Below are 16,962 nucleotides of genomic sequence, written 5' to 3' on the forward strand. Positions count from 1 at the left end.
CTGCTGCGGCTTGTGCTTTTTAAACATATCAGGAGCCGCCAGGCTCTTACTACATTTAAAAGGCAGAGCCGCAGCGGGGTTAGCTCCCGGGGCCAGGAGCTCCCCCCGCTATAGCTCCGCGTTCCCCCTCTTATCGACGAAGCGACTAGTCGATGGAAATTCCATCGCCTCATTGATCAGCTGCTTAAACGCCATTCAACGTCCCTAATGCAGGGTCCCATTCACTCGAGTGCTGATGGGACTGAAGCCAACGAAGGGCCCCCCAGAGCGGAAACTCTGGCGTCCGGTCAAGGTGCAGACGGGAAGGGTGTTTTTCAAGTCGAGAGAAGTGAAAGGTGAATTAGAGCCGAACAGCCCTTGTCGGCCTCATAGCCAAGGGGTTCAGACCCAGCGGCTTACGGAAGGCAAACGGCAAAGCAAGGAGAACGCAGTGTGGGTTTCTGGGCAGAGCTCATCCACTCAACAAGCTGCAGGGGAGGAGAGAGACCACCTTCAGCATAGGCCAAGCATTCCTGAACCCCTTCCCAGTTCTTTCCAGGCCAGGGCGTGATGAATTCCAGAGATGCTGATGAACCCCTCTCCTGTTGGGGCCTTTTTTTGTTCTTTGTATAAGCCTCCCCTCCCCCCAAGTTTAAGTCTCTTATAAGCCTGACTCTGCACATACGTAACTTGACTTGTAACTTTATTACTTCAGCGGGCTCACTGTACATCACCTCACACAGCAGGGATCCAGGACTAGGGCTCCCTGGTGCCAGAGTCAGGCAAATAATAATCAAAAAGAAGCATCTGCAAATGCTTTTGCGAGATCGAGGCCTTGGATGGCAAGATCTCAGAGCAGGGAGCTTGTCTCCTGTGCCTGTAAACAATGCTAAGTAACAGCTGGTGCAATCTAATAGTATTGTAGCCCATAAGGCAAATTAAAGAAGATTAAACCAATCTAACACTTTAGATTGGTTTATGCGCTCAAGATGCTCCAAAGCTTTCAATTGGTTAAGCTGTTAATGCATCTGTAAGGCTCTCAGTTTAATGCAAAATACATTACAAATGAGAGGGGGAGGGCAGAGACGGACACGAGGGGTGAAGACAAAGCCAAGGGGGAACCAATCACATTGTTCTAAAACCCATTTCTTAAATGATGCACCGGAGGGTCATTCAAACCTAGACATTCGCACTTCCCCTGCGATGCCAAAAGGGCTGCAGGCGCTTCTGCTTGTAATGGACCTTGAAATTAACTCCCGTTTTGGTTTTGCACTTGCATCAACTGTCAGAACTGCCCTGAAACAGCGTTGGACTGCTGCTGTGCAGCACATCGGACGACAAAACATTTTCATCGAGATCCTACGTAAACACTGAAAACTGGGGTTTTCCCTTTAAAAAAAAAATCCGTGACAGAATACAGGTTGGAGCTCTGGACTCGGCCCAAATGAGGGATTTTGCTGGACCATGTCTGGTCCCCCTGCTGCGGGCCTCCCCACCAAGCTTCCTGGCTCCCCTGGGTGGCCCAGTTCAGCTTCTACCCCCACCTGCCCAGCTGGGCTGCACACTGGGCTCCTGCCCCCCTCCCCTTCCCGGGGCAGTTCAGCTGCATTGTGCCAGGCTCTCACCCTTCTGCAGCACGGGGGGTTCCCACCTCTGCAGCGAGCCCGGACCCTGGATTGTCCATGGCCCTCCTGGACCACGGATGTTACCGGACCAAAGAACTTAAGAACGGCCAGACTGGGTCAGACCAAAGGTCCATCCAGCCCAGTGTCCTATCTGCCGACAGTGGCCAATGCCAGGTGCCCCAGAGGGAGTGAATCGAACAGGTAATCATCAAGCGATCTCTCTCCTGCCATCCACCTCTACCCTCTGTCAAACAGAAGCCAGGGACACCATTCCTTACCCATCCTGGCTAATAGCCATTGATGGACTTAACCTCCATGAATTTATCTAGTTCTCTTTTAAACCCTGTTATAGTCCTAACCTTCACAACTTCCTCAGGCAAGGAGTTCCACAGATTGACTATGCGCTGTGTGAAGAACTTCCTTTTATTTGGAAGAGAGTCCCAGTTTATAGAGGGACAACCTGTAATTTGACATGTTTCCATTTTTAATGGCCCCTGGACAAAGGGTAAGTGGTGTGTGAAGTATGACACCGCTGTCCGTCTGAATCCAAAGTCATCCTGGTCACAAAAACAAGGGGCAGCATTTCACTTGATACTGTACCAATTCCTCCACCCCGCTAACAGTCAACAGCACTGGGCTGTCAGTCCTGACACTGGTTTGCCTGTGTGTTTAGTAGAAACAAATCAAGTCCCACTAAATTAGTGGCACTGCCCAGATTCAAAGCATTAGCTCTTTGCAATCTCACTTCTACTTTTGTTCATATTTTGGTAGCACCGGGAGCCCTCTATCGAGATCAAGGCCTGGCAGCATTGGGGACAGTACATATCGTGAAAGCCAGTCTCTGCCCCCAAAGAGTTTACAGTCCATGTAAAGACAGCAGGAAGAAGGCAAGAGAAAGGGGTGCAGTGTTACCCACCCCGCTACAGGAAAGATGGCCCAGGATTTAGGGTGCGAGCCTGAGATGTAGGAGACTGCAGCTCAATCCCTTGCTCTGTCACAGACATCATGGGTGTTGCTAGGTTTTCGTGCCTCTGTTTCCCCTGTACTTGCAAGGAGATTGGGGGGCTAAATTAAAGCTTGTGGTGCTCAGATATTATGACCATGGGGCCACAGAAACAGCTAATATAACAGAAGCGGAAGAGTGGGAACCCAGTCCCAGAGTGACTTAGGGTACATCTAGACTACACCTCTCTGTCGACAGAGAGATGTAGATTAGACATGTCGAAATTGCTAATGAAGCAGGGATTTAAATATCCTGCACCTCATTAGGATTAATATGGCTGCCACTTTTTTCGACATGGAGCTTTTTCGAAAAAACTCCAGTAGTCTAGATGGGAATCTGTTGAAAAATAAACCCTTTTTCAACAGATCCTGTATTCCTCAAAAAATGAGGATCTGTCGAAAAAGGGTTTACTTTTCGACAGATCCCTGTCTAGACTGCTGCTTTTTTCTTCCGAAAAAACTCCATGTCGAAAAAAGCGGCGGCCATGTTTATGCTAATGAAGCGTGGGATATTTAAATTCCTGCTTCATTAGCAATTTCGACGTGTCTAATCTACATCTCTCTGTCGACAGAGAGGTGTAGTCTAGACACAGCTGTGGTGACTTGCCCGAGAACTTTGTGTCAGAGCTTGGGACAGATCCCAGGTGGTGTCCCTCCCCACCCAAACATAACACCAAGGAACAGGCCACGTTTCCCACCAGTGGGCAGAAGCGGTTGGATCGAGGCTGATTAAAAGAAACAGATTCCGGTGGAGCTTAGCTTGGGACTGAACTACAAGCGGAGGTCAAACATTTCTCCCTGTGTCCAGGACAGGTCGGAGGTTATGGAATTCGCCTTTCAGCATGACTGCTGTGCTCCTTGCACAGCCTGCTCTTGGCGCTGGAGAGAAATCTTTCACTCAGCGGAGGGGGGGATCGGAAGCAACTGATTGTCTGTGGACAGGAACTGCCCCTCCGGGAATGCTTTCTGAGCCAAAGGGTGTTGTCCCAGGGCCGTGAGTGGACTTGCCAAGATTTCTAGGGTTAAAAGGAAAGCCGTGTGGCTGACCACTCTGGGACAGAATGCTCAGACCACTCAGTACTGAATGAAATCAGCGAGTCGCCAAGCGTGCCAAGTCTCACAAGAGCCAGCCGTTCATTCTGCAGAGTTACCACCACAGTACAGCAACACTGGTCGCCTCCCAGAGGCCTTTCCAGCCTTCTGCTGCCCCCGCGACAGCAGGTTTCTATTTCTCCAAACAGCACCGGGAGCTTGGATCCTGTTCGGATACTCGAGGAGGGATCCTCTCACCCACGTCCTCTCCCTTGCGGCTGAGCAGGATGCAGACGCAGTGGTAGCCATTAGGCATGCACAGTGAGAGCACGGCAGCAGGCCCCCCTACACCCGGCCTCTGCAGCTGATCGGCTCGTGTGTGGCCCAATATTGGTCCTCTGGAGCAGCATGGACAGCGGGGCTGACAGTCACCACAGAAGGGCCATGGGCAGTCAGTCTTCAGAGCCATGCAGAACACAGCGCTGCCCCCCAATTCCACAGAGCCGTGTGGAGCGGCAGAGCCGACTCCTGTGGCAATTCAAAGAGGCCTGGGGCTCCACAGGAGCTACAAGCCCCTTTGAAACACTGGGCTCTGGAGCACCTGCCCTTCCCCCACCAGCAGGGCTAAGCATGGACTCGGTGCTGCATCAGCTAAGGCCAGCGCTAGGGTGAAGTAACTCCCTGGCAAAAGTGCGGGGAGGAGGCGAGGGGGCAGCCAGCCGAGATGTGCTTGCACAAACAGCAGAGGGCTCCCTGGGGGTTCCATGCCCGTCGCTGGGCGGGGGGCACACAGGCAGAGGTTTGGGGGGGGTGCAGAGATTCGAACAATGCCTAGGTTCAGATGGAGTGTGTCTAGGCGGGGAAACCGAGGCAGAGGTGAAACCAAGGTCACAGAGGTGGTGTCAGACATCGGAACAGGAACCAACAGCACCTCGCTTCCAATCTTATTCGCAGCCCACGGAGCCCCATCACCCTCTACGGAAAAGTGGGAGGAAGAATTTAACCAAGGGAGGTTAATTTACTACCACTGAATGCTACCAAGAGAGCCAACTGCTAGCTGGCACGCTCCTTTCATTCCTTCGGATCCCAAATGACTGATCCACCATTGGGTTTTACAGAACCGGGCCCCACACAAACCTGACAGGGGTCTCTATGTTTTTATTAACAGTCCCCACAAAGCAGAGTTTGGTTGCCAGCCTGGAGAAAAGAGAAGGTAACAAACAGCCTGTCAGGCAGTGCTGCTAGATACTTGGCCGGCAGGCCGGATCTGGCCTGCTGAAGGGGTTTATCGGACTCACACAGTGCAGTCGGACTCTGCGGGATGGAAGCTTTCCTTTCAAAGTTTCTAGGGGCTGGAGGTCATGTCAAGGAGGTTTTCCTGTTAATGACTGTAACCTAGCACAGACTTCCGGAGCGCAGCCGCTCCGAAACAATAGCGCCGAGCAAACAAGCCAAGCGGGTGTTACCGTGAAGCTTAACTGTGAAACTTGACAAGCCAGATAACCATTATGTGCCTCCTTGTGTATGTGGGTGCTCTGGCTTGGACAAACAGCCAGAGGGCAGAGAGCAGCAGCCCTCCCACAAGCACACAGCATATTAGTCCCAGTGCGTCATGTCCAAAGGCTCTGATTCTGCAAGCTTCTCCGGGCAAACGCAGGGGTCAGCACAGGGAGCAACTTACAAAAGCTACACAAAGGCCACGTTCTACGATCTTTGTGCAATCCTCCTATTCACCCCTACATTTCAAGGGGCCTACATGACCCTGATTTCATACCCCTCATGCACACAGTCCACTTAAGGCTGTTAAAACCCTAACTTGGCCCTCTCCAACACAGGAGTTTGATACCTGAGGTAAGAGGGAAAATCCTGGAGGAAACAGGTATTTTGGCCGGCTAGTGGTTCACAATTATGCCCAGAAACATCTCAGCTTGGCCTATAGTTACCCCATGACTTGTATGCACAGAGTGAGGGCCAAGATGGTCACCCAGTAGGGTTTTACTGCTAGGGAAGTTTACACTGGCCACTTCGGGGATGACACCGTTAGCATCCCTGGGCCGTGGGGTTGATCTGCAGACAAGCAGAGCCACTCGGGCCGCTGGCACGTTGTTCCTGCAACCTTTGGCAGTGTAAGGCTTTGTCACCCTTAAAGCCACTCTCCATTTGGGGATACGCAGCATGTGGACCAGGCAGGGATGAAGCTGTAGCACAATGGAGAGGCAGGTTCAAATCCAATTCCCCAACAGGCAGGGATGCAGTGTAGTCTCTGTCTGTCATAAGAACATAAGAATGGCCATACTGGGTCAGAACAAGGCCAATCCAGCCCAGTACCCTGTCTACTGACAGCGGCCAATGCCAGGTGTCCCAGAGGGAGTGAACAGAACAGGCAATGATCAAGCGACCTCTCTCCTGCCATCCATCTGCATCCTCTGACAAACAGAGGCTAGGGACACCATTCCTTACCCAGCCTGGCTAATAGCCAGGGCTCAATAAATAATGTAATCTACTCGCCCATGGCAAGTAGATTATAAACCAGCACAGCGCGATCTGTGCATGCGCAGCTCGCAGAACCATGCGGCTGGCAAGCGGGGCTTGCTGCCGCTTGGCAAACCCTACTAATAGCCATTGAGGGACTTAACCTCCATGAATTTATCTAGTTCTCTTTTGAACCCTGTTAAAAGTTCTAGCCTTCACAACCTCCTCAGGCAAGGAGTTCCACAGGTTGCCTGTGTGTAGTGTGAAGAAGAACTTCCTTTTATTTGTTTTAAACCTGCTACCCATTAGTTTCATTTGGTGGCTCCTAGTTCTTATATTATGGGAACAAGTAAATAACTTTTCCCTATTCACTTTCTCCACCCATTCATGATTTCATGGACCTCTATCATATCCCCCTTAGTCTCCTCTTTTCCAAGCTGAAAAGTCCCAGTCTCTTTAATCTCTCCTCACTGGGACCTGTTCCAAACCCCTGATCATTTTAGTTGCCCTTTTCTGAACCTTTTCTAATGTCAGTATATCTTTTTTGAGGAGCAGGAGACCACATCTGTATGCAGTATTCCAGATGTGGGCATACCATGGATTTATATAAGGGCAATAAGATATTCTCCATCTTATTCTCTATAAATCAGTCTGTCTCTCCCTCTCTCTATACATATATATATATATTTGAGCAGTGGTCTCCAACCTTTTTACAAGATCACTTTTTAAATGTCAGAACAAGCCAAGATCTATCGCCCCATCCTTCCCCCAAATCCCCACCCCATCCTTGAAGACTGGGATTGTCGCTGGAGGTAGGTAGTGGGGCTTCTTGGGGGCTTGGGGGCCCTGAACGCCCCTCCCCATCGACCAGTCGATCACGATCGACGGGTTGGTGACCACGGTATTAGAGCATGTCTAATTTCTGTTCTCCTCCTCTCCATCACTTGCTGTCCCCACCAACACCCTGTCCCCACGGGCACCCTGTCCCCTGACACAGAACCCGGTCCCCTACCCCCTGTTCCCACCCCAGCACTCTGCCCCCACTGGCACTCTGTCCCCTGCCCCAGCACCGTCCATTGACCATTGACATGTGACAAAAGTCATTCAGTCAGTCACAAAAAAACAACAAAAAACCCTGTCAACGCAACATTACGGCTGCCGCCATAAGGAATCCAAGTCCAAGAATAAGAACGTGCAGACTGCCTGCACCACCTTACCTTTCCCCGTTTCCCCATATGTCGGGCACTGCGATGCCTTTAATAAACGTGATCACGCATGTGATGGATAGGAAGAGTGCTGGCCTCCTAAAGGGTTAAACTCAGGTAGCTAAGGGCATTGCTGGCAGGGAGCCAAACGAACCAATGGGAGACAACGCTGAAATGTAAATATATGCCTTCAGCCGGTTTTCTCTTGGGCTGGAGAGAGCAGATGCAGGGGCCAGAATTACCATAATCCTGTGTTCGCTCTTTGCTGTATGGTGGGGTGTGTAATTCCTCGTGACTCACTGCAGATGTGTGTTGGGCCCAGACACAGGAGATCACAACTCTTGGCCAGGAAGGGAGACAGGATAGGCGGGGCTGCACCAGACTGGGGGGGCAGGGCTGGTGAGAAGTGTCAGTCTGGGCTAGGAGGAGTGAGGAGGCTGGGAGCAGGAAAGGGGGTGAGGGGCCCAGAAGCCTCTTCCCCCCCAAGAGGAATAATGCTGCCTGCTCTCGGGATCTGGGCGAACACATATCCTATGCTACCCTGTGACCTTGGGAACCAATAAAACCGTCGGTTCTACCTGCTGACTGAATCATCTGGCTGTGGATGGGGGTGTAGGCTCAGGGACCACCCCCCAACGCACCGCGACAGAGGTGAAGAACTATCTTGCTGCAAAACAGGATACTTAAGGCGCTTTAAACTTTCTTCCGCGCATTTGCTTTTCATACTAAGGGTGTGTCTAGACTACAGGGTTTTGTCGACAAAAGTGGACTTTTGTCGACAAAACTATACCTGCGTCCACACTGCCTTTGAGTTATGTTGACATAACGTCGACAAAACTCAGCAGATTTGTCGACGTATGTAAACCTCATTCTACGAGGAATAACGCCTTTTGTTGACAGAGTTCTGTCGATAGAAGGCATTATTGCATCTACACTGTCCTTTGCATCCACACTGTTATGTCGACAAAGCGGCTTGCTTTGTCGACAGAACTAGCTGTAGTCTAGACGCTCTTTGTCGACAGAAGCTTTGTCGACAGTATCTGTCGACAAAACTTCTGTCGACAAAACCCTGTAGTCTAGACGTACCCTAAGAGAGTGGAGTGTGTCACGACGTGAACGTTGTGTCCCCCCCCATATTAATAAATGGGCCGTCCAAGTCTTTTGCACACGGTCTCCTCGTGTCTGCCTGAAGTACAATTCACGGTGCCAGGAACTCTCGGGAGAGCAACTTCTCCAGACGCAGCGACCACGGCTCCAGTTGCTATTACAGAGCAGCCACTTGAACGCGCATGAACTAGAATGCTTAAAAAGGCAAGACATTCCGGTCTTGGGGAGGAGAAGCTTAGTACCAAGGAACAACCGTCCAGAACTCGCAAGAGCATTCTCCTAGGTGAGGAGCAATTCTTCATAGGCATGTGGTGCTGAAGCGCATTTTACTGGAGGGACGGCCAGCGGAAAGCTTGCAGTAGGAGGTAGCAATTGTATGGACTTTCCAAACCTTACAAGGGCTCCAATCTTGCAGAATTCAGAAGTCCTCCCCAACAGGCTCGTCTCCCTGCCAGGTCACCCATCCTCCTCCAAATCGGAAGGATCCCAAGCGTTAGACAGTTCTACATACTATCCACACAGTCACTCCCTCAAGTCTTCCTGCGCTAGATGCCAGCGGAAGATGCCGAATGAGATGGTACACTGTCTGTCCCAAGCCCCAGCCAAAGCTCAGTGGTTCATGATGCTCACGATTCCAACTGGCTCCTATTTGGAAGCACAGGGGCTATGTTAGTGGATTCTGTTCTTGGGAAACAACTGCCATGCTTAAACAAGTCCTCCATGCCCTCTTAAGTATCTCAGCTGTTCCAGGCCATTTCCCTCAGAGAAATACCACCTGGTTTTGATTATTCACTGCACTTTCACTCCTCAAGCTACTCCACAGCTTCATCACCTTCAAATTCTATTAGAAAGACTCCAGTGGGCTTTTGAAAAAATGCCCTTGAAATGGAAACGCCTCATTGTCCTCTAACGAGAAAGCGATAGAAATATTCCTCTGCCACTTCCATGTCCACCAATCTCTGTCTCAGAGGGGTAGCTGCATTAGTCGGTCACTTAAAAAACCAGTAGTCCTGTGGCACCTTACAGACAAACAAAATATATATAGAACCGTGAGCTTTTGTGAGCAAAAGCCACTTCATTGGAGGAGTTGGAGTGGAAATAACAGAAATCAAGAGAGAGAACAGCAGAAGCAGTACCTGTCAAGTGTAGGACCCTGTTAATGAGGCTAATTAAGTGGGCTGGATGCATCCCATTCGTAGTCCACTAAGGGTACGGCTACACGGTGGGGGGGTTTCGGAAAAGGTATGCAAATAGCGCTGGCGTTTGCATACCTTCCGGGGGAAAAAATGGAAGACGACGCTTTTCTGCCATTTTGTCCTGTGTAAACGGGGCCAAATGTCGAGGGAAAAGCCCCCTCTTTCGAAAGCCCCTGTAAACCTCATTTTACAAGGAAGAAGGAGGCTTTTGAAAGAGGGTGTTTTCTGACATTGGGCCCCGTGTAGATGGGGCCAAATGATAGAAAAGCTTCTTCTGGGAAAAAAACGGAAAAAAGTATGCAAATGCGAGCGCTATTGCATATCTCTTCCAGAAAAAAACAAACCCACAGTGTAGCCGTACCCTAAGTTGCTGAATAATCTTGGGCAAATCAATTTCCCTCTCTCTGGTTCAGCTTACCCACATATCAAATCGGAATGTTATGTTCCTATCTCTTGGGACTCTGTTAAAATTATTTGTACAGATTTGTAGGTCCTCATAGGGAAGTTGCTAAGATTTTCCACTCTACCTGCCGTTGAACTTTCGTATTCAGCCTGATTTAATAACTCATTTCCCACATCGTTTTCAAGATTATGCTTTCATATCTACCACCATCTACTTCCTGCAGCATTTCTGGGTCGAGCAGCCATCCATCTCTCCTTGACCCTCGTTCTCAGTGAAATGACTTGGAATGAAGGGTTCTTAACATTTTCAAGCTACTTTATTTATTCATCCTTCATATCCTCATGCAGGGAATTTGCTGTATTTGCTCTGTGGTTGACATAGCAACCGAGAATTGTTTTCTAAGAGGGTATCACACCGCTGTTAAAAATAAAATAAAAAAATCTCTCAGCTGGTATTTCAGCTGAGATCACCTCTCTGTCTAGTCACCGAAAGAAGAGCTATACCACAGTACTCCATCCTGGGGCAGGCGGCAGATGCACCTCTGAAGGCCTTACCAACCCAAAAGTCCAGAAACTATGTCTGCTTAAAATGATCCAGTACTTTTCCAACATGCCTGGATGCCTTGCCCCAGGAGGGGAAGCAAAGGAAAGAGAAACACAGAGAAGGAGGAATAGCTCTCTACTGCCTTCTTCACAAAGGTTAGCTTCAGAATTGTCATGTTGCCACTAGGGATGTAATAGGATAAGGCTATGTCTACACTGGCGGGTTGTTGCACCAGAAGTATGCAAATGAGGCTAGGTGTGGAATATCGCCGAGCCTCATTTGCATACCTAATGAGCTGCCATTTTTGCAGGAGAGGCTCTTGCGCTAGAAGGAGCTGTCTACACTGCCCCTTCTTGTGCAAGAAAAACCCTCTTGCGCAATGCCGCTACGCTGATTATTTTCAGGAAGAACAGCACTGCATAAGAGGGTTTTTCTTGTGCAGGAAGGGGCAGTGTAGACAGCTCCTTTTAGCGCAAGAGCCTCTTCCGCAAAAATGGCGGCTCATTAGGTATGCAAATGAGGCTCGTCGATCTTCCATGCTTAGCCTCATTTGCATACTTCTGCCACAACAACCTGCCAGTGCAGACATAGCCTATCTGTTTACACAGTTAACGATTATTACCGTGCACGATTACATGAAGGCTCCCTGGGAGTGGGGCCGGCAGGCAGAAGCCAGTGCATGCTGCTGCCTCTGGATCAGAGGCAGCAGCGCAGGAAGCAGCCAATTCACCAGGAGTGGGGTGACATGCAGAAGCCGGCCTGTATCAGAGGCAGCAGCGCAGGGTGGCCGCCAACTCCCTGGTAGCAGGGCTGGCAGATCCAGCTTGAACCAGGAGCCAGCTTAAAAGCTGGCGCCTGGTGCACACCGGCTCCTAAGGAGCTGGCTGACACCCCATGCAACCACGTAAGTGCTGAAATTTTCAGTGGTCATATGGTTACCCAATTACCCACTTTTTACAACCCTAGTGGCCAAGCACTGTAGCTTGGCTGCTTTCACTAAATAACTGAAGCACATTCCCTCTTCTCCAAGCATCTGCCTAGGGCTTTCTCCAGACACCTGTGGAATGTCGCCCCTTCCCCAAAAAAAATCCACGCATCATTGCTCTGTCTGAACAGCCCACACTGGAGAGGTGCCTGGCTTCTCCAGATGGACTCCTCAGAGACCACGTGAGCAAGGGGGGAGATGGCCCTTTCGAGATGCTGCTGAGTACGACTGAGGTAGAAGTGGCATCGGATGTGTAGTGGGTTGGAGTGACCACCCACAGACCCGGAGGGGGAAACGCGCCTCCCTGAGCCATGGTGGGCTCACCTGGATGACTCACCTGGGAGGAAGCCAGGGGCGGGGCCAGGGATATAAAGGGTCAGCCTGCAAGGTTAGTTGGGGGCCCTGCCAGGGAGGTAGCCAGAAGCCTTCTCTCTCCAGCCAGCCAGGGAGCCAGCGGCCTTCTCGCCCCAGACTGACAGGGAGCCAGAAGCCTGCTCAGTTCAACCCAGCGAGGAACCGCACCTGGGGGAAGCAGACGGCTAGTCAGGGCCACCGGGCCCTCTCCTGGATGATTACCTAGAGGCCCTGCGTATCTGGCCGAAGGACTTCAACCCGTGCAGCCCTGAGGACCTGCCCCTACTAGCGGTACCATACGGAGAGGGGAGAAATGGAGCCGGCCCAGGGATAGCCGACCTTGGTCTGGCCGAGGGTCAGCGGGCTGTGGTGTGAACCCCCGCTGACCCCGACATAACAAGTCAGTGTGTTTTGGACCAGGATCTCTGCTGACCCAGTAGCCGACTGCTCGGCTGCTGTTAGGGCCCTGGGCTGGGATGTGGTGGTGTAAGGAGGGCCCATGGCCCCTCTGCCACTCCTTGATTGGGTGGCCGTCTCCCCTCCTGCGGTTTGCAGCCACAGGCAAAGTGCCTGAATCCCTCCTGAACAAGGAGACAGACTGCACCGGGGCTTACTGGTTGTGAATGGGAGGATCTTGCCCTGCCCTAGGGCTGGGCCTCTAGCTGTTTAATTACTGACTGTTTAAATGTGCTAGCCTCCCCTGCAATTGGGGCCTGGCTCCCTAAGGCTATGTCTAGACTGCAGGCTTCTTTCGCAAGAGCCTTTTTCGAAAGCATCTTTCGAAAGAGCCTCTTTCGAAAGAGAGCGTCTAGACTGCACGGAGAAATTTCGAAAAAGCGGCTTGCTTTTTCGAAAGAAAGCATCCAGTGAGTCTGGATGCTCTCTTTCGAAGAAGCCCTATTTACATTGAAGAACGCCTTCTTTCGAAAGAGGAACTTTCGAAAGAAGGCGTTCTTCCTCGTAAATTGAGGTTTACCGCCATCGAAAGAAAAGCCGCGTTCTTTCGAATTAATTTCGAAAGAACGCGGCTTGAGTCTGGACGCAGGGGAAGTTTTTTCGAAAAAAGGCTACTTTTTTCGAAAAAACCCCTGAGTCTGGACACAGCCTAACTGTTTAATGACTGCAGCCCTTGCTCTGTGTTAGGGCCGGGCTCCTAACTGCTCAGGGACCGCAGCCTGTTGTGGGTTGGAGAGGCCACCTACAGACTCCAAGGGGGACACCCCTCATTCCCCGGGGTGCACCCCAACGGGCTCCAGGGTGGCATAATCATCCAACCAGCTACAAATAAGCTAAGCACCAAATGCAAAGCAGATGCAGAACTACCCAAAAAAATCACAGGACGGGACCCGCCCGGCAGTGTAAGCTTAAGGAGCTGCCCTGATAGACATGATCCAAAACCAGATCCTAGATAAAGCACACCTCCGCACTGGCCATATTGCCCAGTTATGAACTGCCACCATTCTCCCCTGAAAGGACCACATATTTTCCATCCCTTCCGATGGCTTCCTTGCTTGGCCGTCTCAGCCACACGCTACCAGATATTCTGCAGGGAGGGAGGGAAATGTTGAGCAAAGCGACTGCCTGAGGAGGGCTTGAGTAGCACCCGAGCTGTGCAAGACGGGCAGCTCAGGAACTGTGCCGCTGGGGAACTCCACAGCCCAGAGTCAGGAATTTGCAGCCTTGGCTGCCCTGGTTTCACGCCCGGGCCTTTCAGGTGCATCGGCCCCGTGGCCGGCAGACGCCGTGGTAGATAGTGGCGAGAGGGCTCTAAGGCAGACTGTCTTGGCACAACGAGGGCAGGTTTGGAATTGCACGGGGAGCTAATGTGATGTGCGCTCCGGCACTGTTCAGCAGGAGAACCACGGGGTGTTGTACGGGCTAATACACCCATGAGGCCTTCCCCACAAAAGCCAGGCAGAGCCTGTTGCTATAGTATCCTGGACACAGGTCTGCATTGCTATGACCCCGTGCTCAAGCTGAAGTAAGGGGACACACCATCCCAGCTAGTCTGGGAAGTGCAGCAGCACTACTGCTTACTGCTACTGGAGCAAAAAGGAGTAGCGCTGCTGACTCCGGCAGGACATGAAGGGGGATGGGTGTCCTTAGTGGGAACGATCAAAGCTCCTGAACATAAGAACATAAGAACGGCCGTACTAGGTCAGACCAAAGGTCCATCTAGCCCAGTATCCTGTCTGCCGACAGTGGCCAGCACCAGGTGCCCCAGAGAGGGTGGACCGAAGACAATGATCAAGCGATTTGTCTCCTGCCATCCCTCTCCAGCCTCTGACAAACAGAGGCCAAGGACACCATTTTATCCCCTGGCTAATAGCCTTTTATGGACCTAACCTCCATGAAATTATCCAGCTTCTCTTTAAACTCTATTATAGTCCTAGCCTTCACAGCCTCCTCTGGCAAGGAGTTCCACAGGTTGACTACACGCTGTGTGAAGAACTTTCTTTTTTTAGTTTTAAACCTGCTACCCATTCATTTCATTTGGTGTCCTCTAGTTCTTCTATTATGGGAACTAATAAATAACTTTTCTTTATTCACCCTCACACCACTCATGATTTTATAGACCTCTATCATATCCCCCCAGTCTCCTCTTTTCTAAACTGAAAAGTCCCAGTCGCTTTAACCTCTCCTCATACGGGACCCGTTCCAAACCCCTCATCATTTTAGTTGCCCTTTTCTGAACCCTTTCCAAGGCCAAAATATCTTTTTTGAGGTGAGGAGACCACATCTGTACACAGTATTCCAGATGTGGGCGTACCATAGTTTTATACAGGGGCAGTAAGATATTCTGGGTCTTATTTTCTATCCCTTTCCTAATAATTCCTGCCAGGTCCTAGAAATGCTTCTCCTTTCTACCAGCGTCACTTCGGTTTTACCCAGATTGACCAGAGCCAGCTACTTTTCATCCCCCTGTCTAGCCCCACAGGTGTTAGGGCAACTGCATCAATGAGATTTAGACTCGCTTCCAGGAAGAGAAGGGGGCGTGGCGGCAACCACGGAAGAGGCACATGCTCAGAGCCTGGCAACAAAATGATGAAGAAAGTGGATCCAGGACCCTACACCAGGATATCAAGAGGCCCGACTCTCATGTCCAAGACAATGGGCCGCTACCAACGTGTCCCCCCACGCACATCACTATGGGTCAGATGTTTAGTACAGTGGCCTCTGTAGAAAAGGTGCTCCCAAGAGACAAGAAACTGGTCCCACCTTGCAAAGCAACCGTCTCTGCACAGATGATGTTCTGGGCACTGCCGTCACTGTTTCACCTTCTCAATCTCTTGTCAGGCGGGTTTGCCATCTTATTTTGTGCCTACAGGATCTGAAGACGGGTTGTTTCAACCTGATCCGTGACACATCCTGCCATAAACCAGGGGAGAGGGCATGTCACAGCCCCCGCTTCCAGCAGCTCCTCCCAGGAAACAATTCGCTCAAGCGGCTCTGTGGGGTGTTGTAATTCTTCGGGATGACTAAATGCTGAAATGCCAGCAGCGGATTAATTGCAGCCTTGTGAAGTGTAATTGCTAGCATGGCTGGTTAAGTCACAGGTCACTCCTTTCTCCCGCCCTCACCCCTGCCATGCAGTTTTTGACATTCCCTGCAAACCGAAAGCCCAGGCTGCAGTCCTACAATGTAGAGCATTTCCTTCATGGGGTGGAGGCTTAAATCATCGGTGCGGGGTGGTTTTATGGGAATCAGATCAATAGCCGCAGGAACAGACTTAACACATAAGTAACCTACTTTGTCCAAATCGCAGAAACGAACAGATAGGCAAGACCAAAGTCCGCCCACACCCATCCTTTGCAACGGTAGGATATCGATCATGCGAGTGACAGCACATAACTGAGCCAAACAGCTGCTTCCTGATCAATAGCCTGGGGAAAGTGGTAAATAAACATACACACAAGCTCCTTGCAGCTATGGCCACAGTGAAAATTCCTCCCAGAAGCCAGGTTCGGTGGGAGCAAGACGCGCCGGGGTTAACACCTTTGTAGAGAGGCCTACTCAGCACTCACTTGTGTGTCGGCAGCACAAACGCTCGAGGAAAGGGGACGAAGAGAAGGTTTCTTAAGCGAGAGATGGTCAGCAAAATGGGAAACACCCAATGGATACGGCCAGGGACAACTAGCTACCATCAGAACAGTGCGTCTTGAATGCTTTCCTGGCTACAGACACTAATATTTCTGAAGCTTAGGGTTGCCACAAACTCAATTCACCTTAGGGCCAGTGCCAGTCCTAAAATCCTCCTAGTGGACCAGCAGGCACCCCTCCCTGGCAGGAGTCCGGGGAGGATGGGGAGGGAAGAGGGTCTCCATGTGATCCCACTCCCATGCATCTGCTGGCCCATGTGCTCCTCCTTTTGTATCCCCCAGCCCTGCCTGCCACCTCCAGGCGATTTAACCCCCTTGCTGCCATTGCACTGTGGGAGACCCCGCAGTGGCAACCCCTACTGCCCTATGGATGGGATAGTCCCCCAAACTCAGGCTAGTCTGTGGGGCCCTGAGTGGGCTGGGGCTGGCTGCAGGGATCATCCACGTCCCTCCCCCACACACTCACCGCAGCAGTGGGAGCCATGGGGAAGGAAAGCTACGCAGCAGCCTGTTCCATCCTGCTGCCATCTCCCAAGCCAGCCCACGTTGGGTCTAGGGCGCTCCGATTCCTGCAGCTGCAGTGAAGCGCCGTGACTGGGCAGCTCAGGGAGAGAGCAGCGGCAGAGCAGGGTCCGTGGCTTCTGCCACCGCTAGGTGGATCCAACCCACACCAACTGCCCCTCTCCCTGGTAATCCTTGAGGCCACATCTCTTGAGGACTTGAAGGAAGGAGTGTGATGTGTGTATCAGGAGGAGGGGGGGAGATGGAACAAGGGGAAGGGGGTGGAGGAGCAGCTGGACTTAGGCGAAGGGTACGGGCTGTCCCCCCAGGACTCAGGTGCCATCAAGGCATGTGCGGGCCGGTTTGTGAAACTGGCCGCAGATGGCCCTGTGGCCAAGAGTCTGAGACCCCTGCTTTAAAGCACAGCTGTTTAAACAGATGTTCGATAACAGAGAAAG

General features: G+C 51.4%; 1 protein-coding gene across 1 annotated transcript in view; it reads right to left on the reverse strand.

Moving 5' to 3' along the window:
• The window catches only part of CCDC12 (coiled-coil domain containing 12), a 73,716-nt gene that overhangs the window by 11,151 nt on the left and 45,603 nt on the right, over positions 1 to 16,962 (reverse strand). The gene's annotated exons all lie outside the window — the stretch shown is intronic.

Source organism: Pelodiscus sinensis, chromosome 2 (assembly GCF_049634645.1).
Source record: "Pelodiscus sinensis isolate JC-2024 chromosome 2, ASM4963464v1, whole genome shotgun sequence".
NCBI lineage: Eukaryota > Metazoa > Chordata > Testudines > Trionychidae > Pelodiscus > Pelodiscus sinensis.